This window comes from Grus americana, chromosome Z (assembly GCF_028858705.1).
Source record: "Grus americana isolate bGruAme1 chromosome Z, bGruAme1.mat, whole genome shotgun sequence".
NCBI lineage: Eukaryota > Metazoa > Chordata > Aves > Gruiformes > Gruidae > Grus > Grus americana.
The window spans coordinates 84203336-84224802 of NC_072891.1; the positions used below are offsets into that span (position 1 = coordinate 84203336).

A 21467-nucleotide genomic window follows, 5' to 3' on the forward strand; every position below is an offset into this window, starting at 1 on the left:
TTTTCCTTTTTGTTAGCAGCTGGAACAGAAACAGGCAAGATCAGTTCCAGTGGTTCCCTTGGTAGCTCTCCTATTATCCAGAGGAGGAAAAGGAGGAAAAAAGTGAGGAGGAAATTATTTTTAAGGAGCATTATTTTACGTTCACAAACAGAATTTTGCAAGTAGTCTCTTGTTTGTGTATTATATATGCTGGAATGAAGAAACCTGCCCCATGTGTATCTTAAGAATTAGCTAACCATGTGTTCAACTTGAGTAATGAAGACTTGAGGTGGTTCCTGAGTGGAACAGCCATTGTCTCCCATCTCCAAACAAATTAAATGCCAATATGAGAAGGTATGAAATGATGAAAATAATATTAGGATTACCCTGAAAAACATTTCTCTATATGAACTCCGCGTATAATCCTTAGAAACTGTGAATGTTTAGTTAATGCTGGATTCAGGAGGAGCTCTTCCACTTTTCCTTTCTTGAAAAAAAAAAAAAAACCCCAAACAAAAACCCAATTATAGTTGACTAGGATGAGGGCAAGGATGAAATGGAGTTTTGTTGAACATTTACTATTTAAAACTTATTTGCAGGTCACACAGGACCACAGAGGTCAAAACTGAGTAGGTTGTGCTCACTGTCACACCAAACAACTCTGTTCTTCAGTGAGTGTTGACCGTCTCTTACCTGCAGTGGAAGGCACTGGTCAGGGGGCAAATGGTCATCTTTTACTGTGTAAAAGGCAGTGGACCCATGGGATATGTTCTGTAAATCTATAAGAAATAGCCATATTCAAAATCATAGCAGATAGATAAACTAATCAGATGTTCATGCAAATCCTTTCTGGAATTTCAGGAATTTCATGCCTAGCTAGATTTGTAAGTGGGATGAACTCTTGTCTGGCACTAACGACACCACCTCCTGTTATTACTTCACTTCCTAATTTGATGCCTGCCTTCAGTGCACATTAGGGAACATGCCTGTGCACCAGGAGAGAGAGGGGGGTTTTGACTGTAATGCCTGCATGTTCAGGCAGAAGAAGGCCAAGTTTTGTGTGTCTTTGACAGTGCATTGTAGTTGTAGGAGTGATTGCTTTGAAAGTCACTTACTGAAGGATCTATACTAGCCATGTAATACTAAAATTGTCAGTGCTAATATGTCCATGATCTCATACTGATTTCTCACATACTCTATTGCAAGAGTATTTTTCTGGCACTTAGTCTTTTTTTTTTTTTTTTAACGCAGCATTCATTTCAGTTTCATCATTGGGAGAAATGGAAGATAGTGCAGTAAAACACATACTTTTTCTTCTCCTCCTTCTTATATACTTCAGGTATTTGAGTTTATACCAATCACTTATAAACTGTATTCTTGAACCAATTTGTGTATGAATAAATTTCAGTTTGCTGACAGCCAGAGCAGAGTTTTCTACCCACAGCACCACCTACTGAGACCCAGTACTCCTGTCAATGATCTTGTCACTCCCACCTTCTGCTTGCAAATGGTACCAAAGTCATTTGTAATTGGTCTTTGTGACTTTTTCTTGCCTTGAATCACAAATAAAAGGATATTAAAATTAAAAAGGAAAGAAAAGGAACGTTTTCATTAAGAGCACATAAGGTATTTGAATGGTGGTGTTTGCGACAGATTTATTACAGTGTCTCAAAACTGGCAAACCGGCGTGCAGCTGTGAATTAATTCTCTGTAGTGACGTGAATAATGTGAAAAACATTTAAACATACTGGCTGGATAAAGCTATTAATATTGCTTCTACATTTCAAGTTTAAAATACATTAAATTACACAGCCGTCTGATTATCTGGCAGAAATATTTTAAGACAAGTGGAGAGTATTTTAATGTGGCTGATACCTGGCAGTTCATTCCCATAGAAAGCACTGAAGAGTTTTCTCTTCAGTAAACAAAAATACTTTCAACCTCTCCGTACGAAGACTGGCACATCTCTGGTGAGCCCGGGTGCCAAGCGCTGACCCGCTGCTGCAATCAGCGTGGCTGTGTTCTCACTTAGCTGTCCTCCAACAGCATTCTGCCACAGTGGGAAAACGTACCGGGAATTAAACCTTATCACTCAACTAACAATTAATTAATAATGTTGGGGGGGGGGGGGAGAAGGTCCGTTTTGTAACTAAGCTGCAACACAGTTTTTAACCCTCTGTCACATTGCAAACGTGCTTTTTCTCTTAGGGGATAGTCAGTTTAACGATAAACTCTGTTCTAGGTTAATTTAAACATAAAAAGTAACTGTCACAACTCCAAAATATTAACTCTTTACATGCAGTGGTACTGCTTCTGAATACTGTCGAAGTTTTTAAGGGCTAGGTAATCTTTTTTTTGTGTGATTCCTCAAAGCATGAACAGTATTAATTCTCCACGTCATTTACAGTTGCTTCTGGCTTCTTTCTTTGTAGCCTCTTCTTGTATTTCCAGCTGGTGGTTTTATTCTTCCGTGTATCTTGCTTCCATTCCTAAAGATAAATTTTAATAATGTATTTTGATTGTTAGTCTGGATATCATGAAGAAAAGAAATCGAGAACTTTAAGTCAGGGAAGATGGTGGGAAACGGGAGAGAAAAGGGGAAGTTGAAGAATACTAATTTTCAAGTCAGCTTCCCCTGACTCATGCCTCGCCAGTCTGGCTGAATTTCTTTGTTTAGGGTCAGCTCAGGCCTAGAGGAAAGAGGTTTTAGAAGAATAAAAGAAATGGAAACCTGTTCGATTGCTCTTGGAGCACAAAGCTTGAGGTTTCACTGTGCAGCAATGTCCTAATGTGAGTGCATGCTAAAAATACGTTCTTCTCTGAGTTTTGTGGCTTGCTAACCTCTTCGGAGATGCCAGTTCATAAACTGGTTATGTCAGTCCTGTGCAAAGAACATGAACAACCTCCTTTTCAAAGGTGTGTCTCATAGTCACAAGACTTGAGCCTAGAAAGAGCTGACCTTCAAGAAAATAGGTGGGCTTCCAAGATTTTCTGTTCCTCAGGGGTATAAACCATGACTTTTCCCCTCCCCCTATGCTCTGATCCAGATTTCTAAAAATGCTGCATTGCAAACTCTCTATTTAACATTCCTCTGATAGTCTGCAAGTCTGTTTCACCCTTCTTTTAATGCCTTGTCCTCTCCCCATCTCTGTGCCAACTGTCTCTTCCTGCATCCTTTAGTCACAGCCCAAAGCAAACAGCGGTCTTGGGTTTGCTCCGTGTGTTCTGCCATGTTGTTAAAATGTAATAAAAAACCAAAAGCCACTTTGAGTGAAGGTAGGTATTTGCAAAAATTGCTTCCTGAGTGTAAGGAGTTTCATGAGATTGAAGATAATATAATGAAAATCTGCAAGTCTCTACATTTCTGGAACAGAGATTAGTGTAATAAAATGATGATAAAAAATCAAAATTCAGAGACAAAAATGAACACAGAACAAATCCCAATATATTTGTAAAAATGTACTAATTTCCATCTCAGTTTTATAGCATTACTGTTGAACTGTTTACTTCTGCAGGAAATAAAATATAATGCTCCATCAAATAGTAGAGTATGCTATCAAATGTAATAAACAGTTGCTTGGTCTTTACTTAGCTGATAGTAATCTCTTCAGAATTGTCTTTTGTTTTCACATTCTCACTGTCATCAAAATATTACGGAAGTGATTCCCACCTGTTTGCAATTTAAATCTTAATTCCTGAGGGGTGTATTATTTTGAATTTTAGTTTTCTACTTCCTGGTCAAACCAAATGTTCTTTAATTCTGTTCTAAAGAGAAAGTTAGGCATTTTGAGAGCAGGGCGGTGCTATTTACCCATGGTCTTGGTTAGCCGGGAATGAGTTGATGCTCCTGGTAAAATGATAACTTTGGTACCTTTGTCAAGACCTTTGTTGACATACATCTTTTCTGAAAAAATTAAAAGAGGAGTTACAAAATTAGCCAAAGTAGATTTCAATATGAAGAACAGGTCACTTTTAATGTGTGCAGATGAGGAGAAAAGAAAAAAAAAAAAAAGGTCCTTTTTAATCCCAGAAAGGCCTCCTGTATTTTCAGTATAGGAATTCTAGTGATGATAAGCATAACAGTGCATGAAAGCATAGTAAATCATATGAATTGCTGCATTTCTTGGGAAACACTTGATGGCAATCTCCTTCCAGGTCTGTTTAATTTAGACAGTGACAAAACCACCAGAACAGAAATGATGATGGGGGATTTCCACTTAATGAGATGACTTTCGCTTTCACACAAAGCAGATATGCCCACTGAGAGGCAGTCTTTACCCACGCTCCAACCTGAAAGCTCGTAAGACTCTTCATTCATGTAGGGGTTTTGTACCTATTCAGTGTGGAATTTCTTTACAATTAATTTACCTAAGGAGGGAATGAAAGGGAATCCTATATTGCAGTCTCTAAAACGCTTTGAATTAATGCTCTATATTCAGCAGTCACATCAATAAGTATTGAAGTGTTAAGTAAACAAGTTTGAGACAATGGAGAGAAAAAAATATTAACAGAATGTTGAGCTCATTTGTTCTGCATAGATACTAATTTTTCTAACCTTAGGGGTTTAGATTTGCACTCAAGACACAAAAATGCGGTAAAACATAGGAAAATAATCCCATTTTTTCATATATTAATTTGTACTTTGTAGTAAGAAATGCTTGAAATGACTAATCACGTGGAGTGAAAAGTAGAACTTATGTTTTTCAATTACATTCACATTGCTTCCAGATAAGATTCTGAACTTGTTTGCTGGCTGTGTACAAATCAGGGAAGCAGAGAAGAATCTGCAGTGAGGGATCTGGGTCTGTGTAGGAAGGGTTCAGCCTGGCATAAGCTATACACCTGGGGTTTTGATCCGTCTGCTTGATTCCATATTTTCATGCTGTATGCTTGCATCCAATCAAACAAAAGGTAGAGATATATATGTTCATAAGGATACGCTAAATTATAGTATGATTCATGTAGTAATACTGCTGTAGCTGCAGTTTGCTCACAGTAAAATTTGTAAAAGATAATATCTTTTATTACACCAGCTAGCACGGTTGGAGAAACTAGATAAGTCTTCTAATATGCATTTTTAGTGATGAAGAACTGACAAAGGGGCTGGTGTCCCTCAATTTCTGCATTTTTAGATGGTTTGCACAAATTTACTACCTCACCAAATGGCTTTGCTTCACTATAAATTTTGTCAGTTGCCATAGACCCGAAGGGGCCATCACAGCAGCCTGCAATTCCTGGAAGAGTTTAGGAGAACCTTACTTTTTTCCCCAATACATTTCCCTGAACTCCCATCCGAGTGGCTGTGCAATGCAAAAAAATGCAGTGTGTGAACCTAATCTTATCCAGTGACATTTTATTCATCAGACCTTGGAGAGCAAGGATATGCCTGTGTAGTCCTTTCCTGGCAGAGATAAGCATACACTTCTCGTGCTTCACACTGAACTCAGGCCAGCTCTGAGCAAAACCTGTTTAGCCGCAGTTAAGAGTTGCTTTTTGTTCAAACTAACATGGGACTCAGCCTCTCAGCAAGACTTATTTTCTCAAGTACTACACAGTGTTAGCCAGTGTTGATCTGGAGCTAGCTCATGTTCAGCTGACTTAAAGAAAAAGGCAGATGAAATCACATCTGTGTGCAAGATACAACGCAGATTAAAGCTGATCTTATGCAAGATGGCTCATGGCCATGCATGGCAGAAGGTCTGTCCTCACTGCGCCAAGGGGCTTGGGGACACCCGTTTGAGGTACCTGCACAGATGAGGTTAAGTAAGGAACTAAGGAAATTAAGTTGTTTTCTTTGAAATGGTGAAATTCAGTTTTGCTTCGCTGTTGAGAAGCGAACACAAGCAAGCTCATCCACAAATGCAGTGTGGAAGTGGCATGGAATCAACGCGAGTTTGGAGTTCCCAAGTTATTTCGGTGACAGTAGTTGAGTACATGAACATATTAAGAAGAAACAGAAGAGCAAAGCATGTGGTGATGAGGTCATTTCAGTTAAAAAATTAATGTGCATAACACCTTTGACCTTCTAGTGTTGATTAATTTAACACATGGGAGGGGTCTGAGGAGACCAATTGCTATTATTAGTGTAGTTGAGCATAGGAAGTGTTTGAAGCACTTGGTCACAGCAAAACCATCCCTCTTTCTGTTGGAACAAGCAAAATATTGAGACTAAATACAGAAATGATCTCTCGGGAAGATCTGAGATGTGTGACTGTTTAAGACGAACATTTTTTGTGTTTGGTTTGTGTTGCAGTAAAAGATAAGGAGGATAATACCATGTTCATAGAAAAAAAAAAAAGAGGCTATAGAAAAAGTGCTTTTGTTCACATCTTGAAAGTAAATGTGGTGATTAATTGCTTTAGAATTATCAGTTAAGCAGAGGGGGGTTTTGCTTTCTTGTATATGCACGCATGCACAAAACCCTTCAGCTCAGCCTGTTTTCCTTCCACATGTGATTTGAGCGTATGCTCTTCAGAGCTGGCGTTCGGAACTCTGCTTTCTGTCTCGGCTTTTTCTTGCCTGCAAAATTACCACACATATGTGGGAAATATTCATTGTTTTGGGCCTCCTAAACATAAACAGCCTTTGGTTTTACAGCAGCAGAGCTGCAGAGGAGCTGCAGCCACCTCAGGGAAGGAATGTAAACTGGGCTAGGCTATCAGATCACAAATGGCTCTTTTTAAAGAGCTTAGATCTGAAGTTGTTTGACTCCTCAAGAGAAAAGTGGTCTCTGTGCTATGCGTGGCAGGAGCATAGTCAGTGTTTAAAATGATCCCAGAAAAATTTATTTAGCCATGAATATTTATTCCTCTCACTCTGAACGCTGTATCCAAGTTACTACTTGAAGAGACTTCTCCATTGCACTACATTATACAGTATATATCATGGAATCATTTTGGTTGGAAAAGACTTTTAGGATCATCAAGTCCAACTGTTAACCTAGCACTGCTGAGTCCACTGCTTTCCTGCAAAGTCACAGAAGATTTTCTATTCTTGCAGCTAATTTTGTCAGTCAACTAGTGGTACATAGAGTGGTCTGGATATCAGTTTTACTGTCATTAAAAAAACCAACCAAACAAACCAAAAAACATGGTTATTATATATGACAAACTTTCCTTACTGTTCTAGAAGGTAATAGAAGACATTATTTTTGAGCTTAAAAATTCTGTAGCATCTTAATACTTTCTTGCCTAAAAGCAATTTTTGTGCAAGGAGGTTCATTTGGAAATGAATTTGAAGTACTCCCAGTTACTTTTTCTGGTTGCAATCTGACACAATGAAACAGAAGATGGTTCTAAAATTACTGCTCTATTAGGAATGGACTTTGTTTTTCTTACGAGCTAGGGTCAGTGGATCACGTAATTAGAATTATTAAATGCAATTTCAATGGATTAAATGTAAATGGCTGAGGGTAGTGCTTCTTCACTATGAAATCCAGAAGAATTTATAAATAACTAACATTACAACTAAAATAAAACAATTTGAAGTATTTGCACTAAAAAAAGGCTAGCCCTCGGTTGTGACCTTTTAATCAAATGGTGCCCTGCAATATCTGGCAAGTTAATCAGAGGAGCTGCCGAGAGCTGGAGCGGTGCTACTGGGGCTGGGGACAAAACCCCAGGAGAGGAGGGGATGGGGACGGGGACACACTCGCTGGGAGAGGTGTCTCATCCATCAGGCAAAACGTCCCCACTGGGGACCCACCACTGAACCCACTGGAGACCATCGGTGGGACAATCATTGCAGTCGGTGGGAGAGGGTCGGTGTGGTCCCCGGCAGCAGCACGGACCTTGGGGTTTTCTGGATGCTGCCTATATTGCTCGAGATGGGCTGATAGAAACAGATGTCACTCGGTGTTAAGTCTTTACAGGGAAAAAAATAAAACAAGAATTGGAGAACAGGAGTCTCATTTGCTCTCCATTTTATAATCTTATCCCCCCTTCCCTTCAGTGGCATTATTCCTCCTTCTTGTCACAGTAAGTGGAATCTGTGTCAAGGCTAGAAGTTCATCTTTTTGAATAACAAATAAACAATACTTAACAGGAATAATTTTCAATTTATCACAGAACAGCTTTGTTTCAGAGAGGTATTCTTTATAAAAACAAAAGTTTGGGCTCAAATCCTGCTGGATGTTAACACAAATCTGGTTTCGCTGAAGTTGTCTTGACTGCCCCATGCCATCTCCCTCACATGCCCCGTCTGATCTCTGCAATCAGGTGGCAACCATAGCTGGAGCCTCCCTACTGATGCCCAGCAATCATAAAAGAGTCTTGAAGCTGCTTACAGCTGATGTAAGTAATGATCTCCCTCTAGGTGGTCTTTTTTGCCCAGCCAGTTGAACTGGCAGTGCTAGGAAAGCTGCATGGACCCATTTTTACTTACCCACCCCCGAGGGTGAATCCTTGCAACACAAAGGCCAGGTAATTTGGAAATGGCTTATGGCAGAACTGTACTCTGGAGCCTGAATTTTCATCCTAAAATATATTCCTAGAACTTGAGGATGTAGAAATAGACCCAAGTCACAATTTCAACTTTACTCTGATGCAATAGGTTTTTTTCCTCATTCACGTGAGAGCTTGAAAGTTCCCTGGTAGCCGTGAAGCTGCCTGATTCACACCAGTATGAGGCTTTGAGAAACTGATGATGAAGCCATAGATTCTGGCTCCTTTTTCCCCAAAGGATTTGCAGAATTGATCCAGATTCATTAGTTTGTCCCACACCTACTTGCAGTCCAGGCACAGAGAGGCCTTTTTTCCTTTAATCGTATTCTTTAACCCCGGCTTTTCTGTCTGAATGCTGAATATTTCCTTTAGTGTAGGATCTATTCCATGTGTTCCCTGCTAGATTTAGGCTAAACCCTAAACTGGGTTCTTACAGTTCTTCAATTTCTCCTGTTCATTTCTTGCAGCTACTCTAACTCCTCTTTTTTAAGTGGTCACTTCTGTCCATTTCACTTTCGGACCCTTTGTTGTGTGTGGCTTGTTCCACATCTGCACAGCTGACTCAAGTACTGTGGGAATAAACTTGCCACTGTATCTAGAGTGAGCATGCCACTTAAATCTAGCATGACACTTGCCTTAAGTCACCACCACCACCACCATCATCATCAGGGCAAGGAAATGAAGTATTTCAACACAGTAGAAGACTTTAAAAGCAAGTTGGAGTTGTATGTGTCATCTTCAGAGAAAAGTGCTGGATGCAGAAATGCATTATCAACCCATCCCAATTTAATATGCACTTTTTGATGGATGACAGAGTCAGTCCCCTGCCTCTGCACTCTCCCCATCTGCCCCAGGATGTTGGACATCCTCCTCTGAAAATGACTACATGTGCCTGATGAAACCAGGAATCTATGAGCTGGTTTTTGTCCTTCTGTCCTACCATATCTGCAACTCCAATCTAGTCAATAGATTCCGTGGAAAATGAGTTGCTAGTCAGTGTTGAAGTATGATAAAGCAGAGGTATTTTGGATATTTTGTCTATTTTCTATAAAAACCCAGGGATGCAGTTTACAGACTTTTGGACCAAGGGGATCCATACAAAGTGAGATGCAGAAAGGCGAGCCCATGGCCCACAGCTTCTCTCAAGAGAGACATGAGTCACCAGTCAATCCTGTGACCAGTATGCATATCAAAACCTAAAGCTATTAAAACAACATTAACCATGTTGGAGAGCATCAGCTAAAGCAGTATGCATAAATGAGAGTATATGAGGACACTAGTACACCTTTCTAGTCACAGTATTTGAAAGTTATAACTTGTTTTACCTACTGCAGTTTCAGAACATCTACAGTGCTTAAAATTCATCTGCATCTGGATATGATGAGTCCAAATCACTGGGTATTGCCTGTGCTTTGGGTATGACAGATTAAATATCTCTTTTACTCTAATTCTATGCAAGGCTTAAGGATTTTTGCAGTTAAGAATGGTTTTGAAATATCTGAAGTGTGAAATGAAAAGACTGTCTCACATCCCAGTTTTTTGCCCACCCTTTTCATAAACTACACAAATATTTTCATGTATTAATGGAAAATAGAGTGGGTGATTCTAAAATGTAGAAAGCAAACCACCTTTCTATTTCTGTCACTTTGAATAAACAGACAGCCATTCTCAAATTAATGAACCAATTTTGATGTTCTACAAATGTGCATCAGGAATTTGAAGCTAATAAGTGTGATAATAAATACAAATATGATCAAAATGGTGCCCAAAGCATGGAATATGTTTAAGTGCTTCATTCCCAGGGTGCCCTGCTACTAGTTTACCAAACTAATGTTTCAGATGTAAGTAATTGTAAGTAATTAAGACAGAAACATGCAAAAAAGCATCTGACTTAATGACAGTACAGAACCATGTGCTCAAATTCTTCTAGCATTTGTCTGGAGATCCTGACTGTGAAACAGGAATTGAACTATATGAACCTACATAGCCCAGCCTTGGGTGTGGCTATCTAATTTAATAGATAAAATACAGATAGTAGTTAATTCTTTTTAAATATAAAAATCTATATCTCTACATTACTGTTTTAATAGAAGTCCCTTTAATAACATCTGAGAGGTCATTTTGAAGGATTAAACTTGAATCACTTTTTATTTTTAGAAATTTTGCTATATCTGGCTTTTGACTACTATCTGCAAGCCTGCTTACTTTAGACAAAGAAATTAATGTGTGTTCTGCATTCTCATTATACATGAGAAACTATTACAGAAAACGTATTATCTAGTGCACACCAGAACCTCTAGACACTACATATCAAAATAGTGAAGTAGGCATTATAGAGTAATTTTTCAGACTAGTTTCATACGCAGATGCTCTATTCCAGAATAAACATCAGTTTATTTTAAATCATTTTTGCATGAAGACAATTAGAACAACAGTTATTTTAGGAATAAATGACTTTCTCTGCAGTTCGTTTTCACATGTTGGCATAACCACAGAGGACAGATTCTAGCTAGATAAGGAAGTTTCTATGTTTGAGTTTGAAAAAGCGCTTCAGTCTGTACCCCTGAACAAAGTCCGTGGCAGCAGGATACAACTTCTAAATTCTATGAATACCTGAACCACACTTGGAAACTTATTTTTACAATACTGTTTGCATACTGAAAGTTATACTTAAGACCTAATCTATGTTATTGCTTTAGGTTAGTCTCAGTTCTAGGATCCTTGTACTTTTTGGCATATTTAATGCATTTTTCTTTGTTTGTCTGTTTTTAATCTAAGTTATTGGTCAGAGCACTAGTGACCCAGTTCCTTCCCGGCTTGTTTACAGATGAGGCGAGTTTGTACAGAACAGATAAACTATTACTACAAAGACATTATTTAATGCTACTTAATAATCTACATCAGCTGGCATGCTTCTAATGGTTTTATTATAGGCGTCTGAAAAGTCCTGTCTTCAAGTGGAATCATCTTAAATCTTTACTGCTTGCTATAGCCTATGTCATTTACTGATTCACGTTGATTATCATGGGTTCAAAAATCAATTCCAGTAACACAACTAAATCCAAAGGTTTTGCGTTCTATTTTTGTAAGGGAGGGAAACCTCCTCCTGCTCTGTAATCACAAAGTGTGTTGCATAGAGAAAGCAGCAGTTAAAGATACCTATGTCACAACAGCTACATTGAGCACTGAACTGATCATTCTCTAGGCCATGTTTCGACATTTAGAAGGAATCTGGATCAAAGATTGCCATAAATATTTAAAAAGACCAGCATTTCTTTAATATCATAGGTTACAAACAACAGTAGAACTAGGGAACTTACCTGTGAGCCCTTGTTGAAGAATTCTTGGTTTGTATTAAGTAAATTTCTCCTCATGTGGTAAAAGCTTCTGGCAAAACTCGAACTGCATCAATGAAATATTCTTTCATATCACACCAGACTTCATCTTAGAATAGCTCTGCCCACCAAATGAGGACAGGTCCCGTAGTCTTGTGAAGGTCTTGCTTTGTATGCATACACCTCTGTCTTTTCTTGAGACTGCAGAGAGCGTGCACTCTGCCAACAGAGGTACTACTGGTGGTAAGCGTAACCATTTACCATCACCAGCCTTCTGCTAGAGGGTACGTTTTTAGTGTACCTGCTTTTTGAGCTGCTTACGCAGCCACTAATTCTGTAAACATGACTCAGATTACCATTAACAGTTTAACTAGGAAGTCTTTGCTTAACCTGGTGCATTTTAACTGAAGAAGAAAAGGAGAAGCCCCTGAAGGTGATCTCCAGACCAGTATAAGGGGACTAATCTCTAGGCAGAGGTTTGATACTAAAGCATGGTGAAGCCAGAAGGCACTATGTGTCTGTAATTACATCTTGGCTATTTCTTTTTAAAGAAGATAGGTAAATAGTTATTCTTCACAGCTGGCTAGCCATGTGGAGAAGCATGGGAGATCTCTGCTACCATACTTAAAATATTAAGCAAGGAGGCACCCTGATTGCATCCTGACCCCAATTTATGGTGAGTCTGCCCTACCCTGTGTTGTGATTCCTACGGGGGGGGGGGGGGGGGGGAAATCTCCTGTGGGCATGCAGGTGGAAAGACACCTGCAGATTACTCCAGCCAACATCTAGATGCTGGGGAGTGATTTCATCTTTCTCATCTCCAACTTATTTTGAGAATAGAATAGAAAATATAGAATAGTTCCGGTTGGAAGGGACCTACAACGATCATCTAGTCCAACTGCCTGATCACTTCAGGGCTGACCAATAGTTAAAGCGTATTTTTAAGGGCATTATCCAAATGCCTCTTAAACACTGACAGGCTTGGGGCATCGACCACGGGGAATGGGGCATTGACCATTACTAACTATTTACATAAAGCATCAGGAGTTAACAGATTTGTTTCCCTTGCAGTAATTTTACTTACCCAATATCACATATCGCTGACCCTGGTTAGAGTTCTAAATTCAAATGGTCATGCTGTTAAATTTGTGTACACTTATTGCAGGAAACTTACACCTGAATTTTAAGAAAAACTATATCCAGAAAGGAACTGAAAAGTCACTTTATTAATAGTTTTACCTGATATACCCCCAAAGCATATATAGATCCCACTTGAGAAACTTGTAGAGCCAATTAATCTGTCATGGCAGATCTGCTCAGAGTCTACTCTGAGCTTCTAAGATAGAAAATGATACAAGGCAGACGTTACCATAGAAAGTCAACATCCATCAGAAGAGCTTGTTTTGGACCTGCCAAATCAGCATATTCAGACTGCCCTGAGCTGTGTCTGGCTACTTGAAACTGGAAAAGACTGTGGAAATATTTTTGATGGTTTTAAAAAGAGGCTTTTTCAGCTTCTATTTGCATCCTTATAGCAAAAGTGTTGTGTTCTTGAGGGTCTGGCAGTGGCAGTCATGAGGTCTGGCTTGTGTTCTGTAGTGAGTGACAAAGCAATGTGTGTCTTTGTCCCGGATCTAAAAGGAGGTGATAATAGGAACTGTCTGTATAGGGTACTATGCCAGATACATTGTTCTGAACCTGTATATAAAACTAAATGGGTTAGGACCCACTGAAAGCCTACTAGTCTTTATTTTTCCTTATTTACACCCCCCAAAAAAAAAAATCAAGTATAACTTCTCAATGGGTGTCACTCAGCACATTCTTTGTAAGGGACAGCGTGATCGGGACAGAGGAGAAACCATGTTAGAGGAGGCTGTGCAGCCAGGTACTTGTCTCAGACCTGGTTTGCGGAGAACACCAGCTACCCCAGCCTTTCCCCTAAGCTGAGACTAACTTGTGCTGCTCGTCCAGCTGTGAGCTGCTGTGCTGCGGGTCACGGTGCCTCACCCCCTGCCATCCCTCATCCTGCACCCTCAGATTGCCTTGGGGAAGCAACAAAAAGCCCCTGAGCCTAAAAATGGGAAGGGAAGAGGGGCAGGGACTGAACCCAGCGTGAAACCAACTGGCATCCTGCTCAGCTGGGGGAAGGGAATGAGTAATGCACGGTTGCTGATGTCTAATCACTACTTAAAATGGTTGCCAGTTCTGCTGCTGATTAATAAAGTGTAAACATCTTTACACAAAAGCGCCGTGGGTCACTGTGGTGTAAATTTACCATCAGTGTTTCAAGTGCTTTTATTTTAGTTAGCTGTTTGGCTTTTCTTAAAGTGCCAGTTTACAGTGACTTATAATCAACATACTTCAAAGCAAATAATTCATCAAAACAAAAAATATCTCTAAAATACACAATGTATGCAAATTATATAGTAAGACTTTGGAGGTGCTGTTCATAAGGCACTTATGTTTTAATGTATATGTTCACTGACTTAACTGAAACCAGAAATAATGCTAAACCCACATGTATTGTTTTCCTGGTGTCAGTTATAAAGCACCACTCTCTGAATTATGGTAATTTCTGAAACAATTTAGTGACCAGTGAAGTCATTTAGCATTCATGTAAATTCAGAAAGGAACTTCAACTGCTTATTTTAGTGTCATTAATACTGAATAAAAATGAAATGAAATGAAAAGTTAGTTATTTAACTTTTCTTTTGACCCAGTTAAACACTGGTTTTAATCTTCTAAATTATATAACCTTTTCCTCTGTGCTCTGAAACATGCTGCGTGTTGTATTGTTACTTTTCCCAGGAAGAGTGACTTAGAATTTTTGCTAGTGTCCATAAATCTCTGCAATTTTTTTGTACATCCTTTGTTGGTATTTTTGTCCCAGCATTTAAGATCAGAACAGAAAACACAAGAAGAAAAGTCAGCTTACATCAGTGCTGTCCTGACCTACCGCACAGTAACAAAAAGTATGATTCATATGCACTATTATTAAGCAGTGTCCCTGTGTTCGAGGAGGGAACCCCTTTTTTTACCCATATAAAGTAAATTCAAAGCAGAAGAGAGCAGTTCGGTGAGGACATGGGACTTTTAATATGTTTATTTTCCTATGTTATTGTTCATTGCAATTAAGTCCAACAAAAGGAACAGCACTGTAAATTATGCCTTTGATACTGTTCCTCTTTTGAGATTGGGTTGGTATAACGACAGATAGCATGCAGTTGGGCTCTTTTTGTTTTTGTTTTTTTTTTAAGAGAGATGCGTGTAAACAAGCCGTATAAGGAAGACAATCATCTGCTATGTGAAACAAAGAAATAAATTTTGAATTATTAAAAGAAAAGAATAAAATTGATAAAAGAGAAAAAAAATACTTCATGTGAAAAGAAATGAAATTACCACTGTTAGGATCCATTTCTGTAAGACATCTATGAAGACATCTGTCTAGAATAAGACAATGTTTAAAACTTCATGAGTTTGTACTGTGACACGGGAATTTACAGAAAGTATAAAAATGTGACATAAGTGTACTGAAACATTTTTCACTCGCACACTCCAGCATTCTAGGGGAGTCGGACGCTTGGTCTGTGGGTTTCTCCTGGTGGGAAGGATCTTTTTCTCGGCTACAGGAGATGGGATGCTTCCTGCTCCGATGAGAAAGTGAAACTGTCCTGAGCCGGCAGATGCGGCAGGCCCCAGCGCTGCGCACCCTGCCAGAGCTAAACGTGTGTTGTCCTGCTGCTTGATGCTGCGATACCTGCCAGGGTTAGCCTTCTTCACAGCTTTTTCTCTAGACCGTTGCAACCTGTTCTCTCTTTTTGCTCCACCCAGCACAAGGTGCTGCCTTTTCAGCACTTCTTCCAATTTGGAGGAACGGTTATTACTCTCTGATTTATTTTCCTCATGTGAAAATATTTTTGCAGTTCTTAAAATTATAAATCAGGTTTTGATAATACTTTACTCCTCTATTATTTTACTTTTACCCTTTATTTTACTTATGACTTAGGGATTTTAACTGAATATTTGCAATATCAGTGCTGAAAGTTTCAGTTTTCCAGTATTTCTGATGGAGTTACGTAGCTACTATCACATCAGATACACTTGGGTCTTTGTAAAATAAAAGTGTTTCCTGATGTTCAGATTGGAGCCTCCTGTGTTTCAGTTTGTGTCTGTTGCCTCTTGTCCTGTCACTTGGCACCACTGAAACCTCCACCTGGCTCAATCCTCTGTGCACCCTCCCCACAGGTATTTATATACATTAGCAACATCCTCACCTGATCCTTCTCTTCTCCAGGCTGGACAGTCCCATCTCTCTCAGCCTTTCCTCACAGGAGAGGTGCTCCAGCCCTCAGTCATCTTCACAGCCCTTTGCTTGACTCTCTCCAGTTTGTCCATGTCTCTCTTGGATGGGCAGAACTTGGCACAGGACTCCAGATGTGGCCTCACCAGTGCTGAGCAAAGGAGAAGGAGCATCTCTCTCAACCTACTGGCTACACTCCTCATGCAGCCCAGCATGCTGTTAGCCAAGGGCACATTGCTGATTCATGTTCAGCTTGGTGTCCAGCAGGACCCCCAAGGCCTTTTCTGCTAAGCTGCTGTCCAGCTGGGTAGCCCTCAGCATGTACTGGTGCCTGGGGTCATTCCTTCTCAGGTGCAGGACTTTGCACTTCCCTTTGTTGAACCTCATGAAATGCCTGTCAGACAGTTTCTCCAGCCTCTCAAGGTCCTTCTGGATGGCAGCACAACCCTCTGGTGTATCAGCCACTCCTCCCAGTTCCATGTCATCTGCAGATGTGCTGAGGGTACACTCTGCCTCATAATCCAGGTCATTAAAGAAGATGTAAAGCAGGACTGGACCCAGTATTGACCCCTGTGGTACATCACTAGTCACTGGCCTCCAACTAGACTTTGCACCACTTATCACCACCCTCTGGACCTGGCCATTCAGGCGGTTTTCAACTCACCTCACTGTGTCATATCCAGCCCATAAATCAACAGCTCATCTGTGTGGATGTTATGGGAGACAGTATCAAAGGATTTCCTGCAGTCCAGATAGACAATATCCACTGCACTCCCCTCATCTACCAAGCTAGTCACTTCATCATAGAGGTTTATCAAGATGGTCAAGCATAACTTCCCCTTGGTGAAGCCATGCTGAGTACTTCTGTGGATTTTCTCATCCTTCATGTGCCTGCAAATGCTTTCCAGGATTAGCTGCTCCATCACCTTCCCATGGATGGAGGTGAAGCTGACCAACCTGTAGTTGCTTGGGTCCTCCTTCTTGCCATTCTTGAAGATGCAGGTGGCATTTGCTTTCCTCCAGTATTTGGGCAGTTCTCCAAATCACCGTGATTGGTCAAAGATTACCAAGAGCGGGCTCACAATGACAACAGCCAGCTCCCTCAGCACTTGTGGGTGCCTCCCATCAGACCCCATGGTCCAGTTACTGAAGTATTCTCAGACCTTATCCTTTTCCACCAAGGATCATCTTTCTTGCTCCAACCTTACCCCTGATCTCTGGGACCTGGGATTCCTGAAGGCTGGTCTTGCTAGAAAAGACTGAGGCAAAGAAGACAATCAGTATTTCCACCTTTTGGTTCAAAGTAGAGCTAAGGTTCATTTCCATGTGTCACGTGCTTTAGCCTCATTTTAAAGTCCATCATATGGTAGCATTTCAGCACTTAACACAGCAAGCTGTAATTACTATTATTCTGTATTCCACTTATTTATTCTTCATACATACTTCTTATTTAAGTTGCAGCCAACTGTCCTGGTTTCAGCAGGGACAGAGTTAATTTTCTTCCTAGCAGCAGGCATAGTGCTGTGTTTTGGATTTGGGATGAGAATAGTGTTGATAACACACTGATGTTTCAGTTGCTGCCAAGCAGTCAAGGACTTCTCAGCTTCTCATCCTGCCCTGCCAACGAGAAGGCGGGGGGCGACCAAGAAGCTGGGAGGGGACACAGCCAGGACAGCTGACCCAGACTGGCCAACGGGATGTTCCATACCATATGACGTCATGCTCCATATAGAACTGGGGGGTTGGCCAGGAGTTGGCACGGCTCAGGAACTAGCTGAGCATCCGCTTCAGGTGGTGAGAAATTGTGATGTGCATCACTGGTTTTGTATGTTGTTGTTGTTGTTATTGTTGTTGTTATTATTATCATCTTCCTTTCTGTCCTATGAAACTGACTTTATCTCAACCCACGAGTTTTACCTTTTTTTTCTTTTCAATTCTCTCCCCCATCCCACTGCGGGGGAGTGAGCGAAGGGCTATGTGGGTGTTTTAGCTGCCCCCCGGGTTAGACCATGACACCAGCCTACTCCTCAGTTGGCTGTTGTTTACCTGTTTGGTGTGGAATTGCTTCAGTCTTCCCTTTTTCTCTTTTATACAATATTCAAAAGGCAACTCTCAGACTCATTGTTTTCTCTGTAAATTTCTGTAACAAGAAGTTTAGCTCTGCTAATTCTGAATTTAGATTTTGGTAAACTCTTTTATCATTGGAAAGTTGGTTGATTGATTTCCTCACATCATCTATAGCTGGCATCAATGAATATGCCATGTACATATGGTTGGTCACATCATATGACAATGTTCTTCTTCTGTGGAATTTTTGTCAAGGTTTTTTTGTGGTATAAATCAAAGAGAAAATAATGTAAAATTTCTGGTAAAAATTTGCAGTGAGGCAGGAAAAATATTAAATGTGACTCAAAAATAACAAAATTAAAGTCTTCGCATTTTCAGAGAAGATAGTGATGTTAAAGATCACCACTGGGATAAAGGCAAGATGGTGAATAGAGTTAGGATGGAGTCAGGGTTGTGGCTTCTGAGGCGGAAGGAGAACCCAAAGGATAGGTGCATTTGTATGTTGGAACAAAAAGGTCCCTATTCCTAATTTTGGGAATGAGACCTTGCATGAGACCTTGCATGTCTAGCAGCAAACGCTCTTAACAAATCCTTCAGTTCAGAGTGCTACTCTATTATATATTAAAATAATATATTAAAAGAGGAAAGGGATTTTGGTAACTGCAGGCCCAGTAATTCAGTCTCAGAAGCATGTAAAAGTTCAGAAAGAATTCTATCAAAAGACATACAGAGAAAGGGAGAGTAAGACTCCCATCATGCGTCTCATAGTTTTCTTTGATGACATAAATGCAGTAAAAAAGATATGTCACATAATTAGTAAAATAAGAGTGGAGGAGGATTAGTCCGAGAACTCGAATGTGGGAAGAGTCAGACTAATGGGAAGAGACATCTACAAGAGAGTGGCAAATGACGAGAGGTATTTCACTGATCCTAAAGGACTAGTTTGTGGAACAAAAGAAATAATGTGCCCGGGCAAAATGTGCTGATGGCAGAAAGTAGAGAAGCAGTGATGCTATGAAGTGGTAGCAGGGTAGCGTGTGGAAAGATATGAATAGCTTTGAATACTGAAGTGTGAAATACAGGGATATTTCCCAGAACAAGGTGAAACGTCATAACTTGTAGGGTAACAGCAAAACTTTAACTCTGTGGCAAGAGGTAGTCAGTTGGAAATGAGAAGAAAAACTGTGTGTACCGAGGTGTTGCCATATACCAGAAGAAGTATTTGCATGGTAAGTAGGGAGATAAGGAAAATGTTGGGTGAGAATCTTGTGAGACCTCTGCAGCTCTTCTCCATCCAACCCTGAGTACGTGTTTCCACGAAGGACAGAGACAAAACAGCACCAATATAGAGAAGGATGGTGAAATTGGTATGCAAGCTGCAAAGGCTTTTGCACAAGGACAGGCTTTCACACATGTGACTATACATTTCATAGCACAGTACATAGGATTACTCGGAGAAACAAGATAAATTGATCCAGGCAGATGCTGTATTTGCAGAGCTAAACTGCTTCTGCTGTCCAGCCCACCTTAGGCGTCTCCACAGAGTACTGCGCTGTGCAGTGATTGGCCTATTTAACCTTCAGAAATGAAGTCTGAGGGAGAATACTACTACTTTCCGTGAATTCATGATAGTGTAAGCCCCAAGGAGGAGGAAATCCTGTTTAACCTGAGAGGCTCCCAGCAGAAGAGCAAATAGATATAAATTGACCATGAATAAGTGCAGGCTGGAAACTAGGAGGCGGCTCTTAACGAGCGTAGGAGGGATGTTCTGAAACAGCGTACTGCTTGGAAACTGCAGTTCAAAACCATTCTTCTGCATAGAGGAACATACAGTTTTGTAAATCATCTGGTTTTTTTCATTTATAGTTTGGTGTCGATGACTTAGGTTGAATACCAAGGTGCTAATTTCCTTCAAGTAATTGCTAGGTAATTGTCTTAGAGTTACAAAGGAATTGCAGTATCCTTGATTAATTAACTGAGTAAATGACTGTCAGATGGGAACCCTGTCAAGGATCTTTTTGCTCTTTAACAGAAATGCATCAATTTATCATCTTTTATTTTTTAACTTTTATGTTTTTCATTTTGTCAAGAGGAACCTTGTGATTGATACACTATCACTGCAATTTTGAATGTGGCACAGAACTATGGCACACAAATTAACAAAATTAGCAGGCTGCTACTTGAGTGACTTAAGTCACTTGTTATCCCTTAGTTAAATCATTTTGGGTCAAGATTGATCACCTTGACAAGGTCCAGGAAGAAGCATTATGTTATAATCTCTGCATAGAAACAAGTGGCAGGTTATAGAGATTGAAAAATCATATGATGTCTGTAAAAAGAGAGTCTAGAAGATGGTAAAAACATGTTTCCAGGACTTGATCAGTCTGCTTTTGTGTTCTCATCCTTTCTTTGTCTCTTACTCTAGTCTAACAGTCTGTCCTTGGCATATACACAGAGAAGACGAGGTGGTAAAGCCTCTCCACCCAGATGCGTGTCGTTATTTTGCTTGTTTTAAGTAGGAGGATTTTCTCAAGTTTTAGGAAAAATAATGCTGGTACTGTTTGAGTTAGCTGGTGCTACAGAGTTGTTTACACAAACATTTCTTGTGTTTAGCCCTAATGGAAGGCAGCTATTGCACACATATTTCAATTGTGTTTAACCCACTCCAGACAATGGCATTTGTTTTAGCAGCGTCAGCATTTGGCAAATAGCGGTCTATATTAAGCTGTGTGTTAACCTCTTAATAACTGAATGGTTATGGGGTCATGGTTAGACTCCAGTTCCCAGCAGAAGACTGATGAACCCCACATAAAATACTAAAAGTGCGTTTTTTGCCTGTAGATAATGAAATGCATCTCATAATTGCTTTTAGTCCAGTTGCTGTCCAGTTGCTCATTCTTATTCTTCTGTTTCATGGTTAGATAACATTGTCTATCTGTCAATTTACAGACCCTGCCTTTATAAGAATATTTTTATAGTAAAGAGACTGCGTAACAGCTATCGAATACCATACATGTATTTTTGTTGTAAATACGATATCCGGGTATATGCTAAATCACTTGGTGTACTTTAACTTCCTTCCCCACCCCATCTCCTGAAAATAAATATGTATATAATATGTAATTCTTTATATATATTATAAATATAAAATCAGTCTGCACAGTCTACAAATTGCTATTACTAAAAAGTCAATGGGCTGTTCAAAATGGTAGTATTCCTTGTAAAGGAAAGGAAAAATGATCAGTTACTGCAGGCATTCAGTAGGTAAATTGAGCCTTTCTTTATGTGAACACTTTAATTCTGTAATGAAGTCTGCTTGTAGAACTATTTCCTCTGTAAAGGAAT

General features: G+C 39.9%; 1 protein-coding gene and 1 long non-coding RNA gene across 2 annotated transcripts in view; one reads left to right on the forward strand and one right to left on the reverse strand.

The window, feature by feature from the left end:
* ADGRV1 (adhesion G protein-coupled receptor V1) overlaps positions 1 to 21467 on the forward strand; it is a 270084-nt gene that overhangs the window by 158453 nt on the left and 90164 nt on the right. The window lies entirely within an intron of this gene.
* Positions 2263 to 12027, reverse strand: LOC129199057 (uncharacterized). The gene is made up of 3 exons (XR_008574576.1): positions 11741 to 12027; positions 3791 to 3883; positions 2263 to 2468 (listed from the first exon to the last, which is right to left on the reverse strand). It is a non-coding gene; the product is annotated as an uncharacterized LOC129199057 (long non-coding RNA).